Source organism: Palaemon carinicauda, chromosome 32 (genome assembly GCF_036898095.1).
Source record: "Palaemon carinicauda isolate YSFRI2023 chromosome 32, ASM3689809v2, whole genome shotgun sequence".
In the NCBI taxonomy this organism is placed as follows: Eukaryota; Metazoa; Arthropoda; class Malacostraca; order Decapoda; family Palaemonidae; genus Palaemon; species Palaemon carinicauda.
The window spans coordinates 52,695,535-52,698,594 of record NC_090756.1 but is presented as its reverse complement, the minus strand read 5'-3'; the positions used below and the strand labels follow the sequence as shown (position 1 = coordinate 52,698,594).

General features: G+C 35.6%; 1 pseudogene; it reads left to right on the top strand.

Annotated features, from left to right (window-relative positions):
- The first annotated feature begins 236 nt into the window (after window positions 1–236).
- Window positions 237–2,698, top strand: LOC137625607 (uncharacterized; annotated as a pseudogene).
- The last annotated feature ends 362 nt before the right edge of the window (window positions 2,699–3,060 follow it).

Below are 3,060 nucleotides of genomic sequence, written 5' to 3'. Positions count from 1 at the left end.
CACAGGTCTTGGGATACTTATCCGTCTCTCTACTTATGTTTAACCATAGGAACTCGTAACCCCCTGTTCTTATGCTGATTAGTAGACCCCTTCATGTCACCTTAACTTTTTTTAGGCTTCTCTCCTAGTCTTCGGTAGGCTATGACTGGTTGTGAGGACTTATCCTCTTTGCCTTCTCACGGCAGACCCCTTAGAACACTATTGCTGTTCTAATGTTGCTTTTGGGCCCTCCTGTCATGCCGCCTCACCCTTTTCTGAGTATCCCAGCAACACCCGCTTCTTCGCTTATCCTTCTGTCTGTTAGTGTGCCTACTTGTAAGCTATCTTTCCTAGCCCTAAGTAGGTGAGATTTTCTCCTCCCTTGGTCAAAATCTCTCTGCTGCTTTAGAGACCCCCTCGATTGTTTTCTCTGCCCCTTCCCGTTACTAGTTAGGCCATAGCCTGACTGTACTGGGAATTATCTTCCTCTTTTCAAGTAATCTTACCCTAGGTTTTGAGCTTTCCCTTGCCCCCTTGTTAGGCTAGGCTTGCTTGAACAATTCTTCCTTTAGCCTAACCCTATCAAGGCGTAGAGTTGATACCCCCTTCGGATCCTCCTCTGCCGCCTAAGAAGTGCCTGCTCTGTCTACAGCCTCACTTCCTGTGCTATATCCCTCTTGCTATGGAATCTTAACTCCCTTGCCTGGTTAGCCTATCTAGTCAGAGGTGTTGCCTTCTATCCCTCCTTCTTGTCTTGTCAGCTTGAGTTCTTCTAGCACTGGCTGTGTGTTGGCTATGGGCCATTCCCTCTGCCACCTCAACTGCAGCCTTCGCCTAGTTATCTGCTCTTTCCCTATCTCGCACCTGAGGAACATTGTCCCCGGGAGTTGGTCGATTGGACCCTGCCTGGTTGTTAGGACATCTTTTGAATTTTTAATGCTTATCGTCCTGGTCGTCTTGTACGGCTCTCATTATCTTATGGGCTATCTCCCAACTTTTCATAAGTTAATGATAATGATTCGGTCTTGGCTGGTTAATTTATTAGCAGAATAAAGTACACAGAAAGCACTGTGGCATTCTTTGTTTCATCCCATTTATATTTTTGTCCATGTGTAATTTTGGGTATATCTATTTATAAATGTAGGTACTGTATGTCTGATAATTTATATAATTTTAGTACATAATTTAATAAGATGTTTTTTTTTTTGCTTTATTTTTGTGCATATATTTATATACATATATTTTGTATAATGCACTTATTGTTGAAATACATATTTTCAGATACATCAATAGATTTACACCACCAATCAAATCATACATCAAAGTGGTTGTTGATTTATCCACACAAGAATTTGTACAACCTCGAATATGGTGTGTATTTGATGTGCAGTATTTGATGTGCAGTTTGTATATGTTTAGATTATCTGAAATGGTAAGTATATCACAATTATTCTAAATATAGCTAATCTTGTAAGTACCATTCCTGCTCTCGAGAATAGATCATCTGAGATAAGAACTTCATCCTTGATACTTGGTTAATGGTCTATGCTTTTGGGAGATATTACAGTTATGCTTTTACTGACTAGAAATCCTTTAGTAGATATAGATTGACCGTGAAGATTTTGCTATATTATGCTACATATATATTCACTTTATCTTCAGTGGAATAGTGTTAGACTGATAGTTTTATTAGTGTTATAGGGTTCTTCTATCAACTGACCATGAACAATTCTAAGGTAGATTGGGAAAATATTGAATTAGGTGAAAATGTTCAATCAGATATCCCTAAGAAAAATTTTGTTTAGTAGTGTTTTTGTATATTTTTATGCATAGAATACATATGATTTTATCAGCCAAATGAAAAAGTATAATATGGCATTCGTTTCATTTCATATTTGCGTTTCCAGAATTAACTGGTTATGCAAAAGATACTGGCAGTGAAGTGTACAGCAATGCCACAGTAACAAGCATTATGGATAATATTAGTTGTATTGCGACAAGTGTTAGTCCTACTAAAACTAATTTCAGTGCTAGACCTACATTTGTTATTAATACTGCTACTACTACTACCCCCTCCTCCTATTGCTGCTACTACTACAACTACTTCTTATGAGGATGTTGATTGTAGCATTTCCAATGGAAAAGATAATTTACAAAAACCTGAAATACAGTATGATACCATACAATTAGGGTTACACGAAGAAGGAGAACCAATATTCACAACCATAGAATCAAATGGTAAGATGTTACCGTGAATCAATATTTATAAGAGATCAAATCAAAATATTTTCCTTCAATAAATGGTCAGTTCTGAAATACAATTAAATAAATAAAAACATTTTAAAAATCATATATATATATATATATATATATATATATATATATATATATATATATATATATATGTGTGTGTGTGTGTGTGTGTGTGTGTGTGTGTGTGTGTGTGTGTGTGTGTGTGCGTGCGCGTGTGTGTGTGTGCACGCACGCGTGTGTGTGTGTAATCATAAAATCTAATGGTTATTCTTATATTTATGCAAATTGTTTATGCACTGGATAAGTACCTTTTAATATTTTCTTTCAGAGTCTACCAGCAGCTTGCAAAAGAAAAAAGAAAAACCAGTGTGCCCTAAAAAAGAAGCAATGGATGCAAATTTGTAGACTTATGAAAGAACTCGAACAAATGAAAGTAAGCCCCAAAAATGTAATACATGTACCCTAAAAAAGTATCAATTTTCGTACGGTAAATGCTACATTATCATTGCAAAATCTGGTCACAGCTGGAATAAAACTTTTAGAATACTGTGTAGTATTGAGGTGATACTGTTAGAATTAGCATAACTCGCTTTCGACTCAGATCCACTTGTACAAATTTTAGTTCATATTTCCTATTTGCATCAGAAATTAAAAACGTTTCCATTTTCACTTAATATAAAACTTATTCTGATTAAACAGATTTTTCTTCCGGCAAATTGTCAATTACTTTTCAAAAAACCCAATAAGAAATATTTTATGAAAGACAATCTAATATGATACAGAAAAGTCATTTCATTTTCTGTAACTCTGTTATAAAAAGAAGCCTTT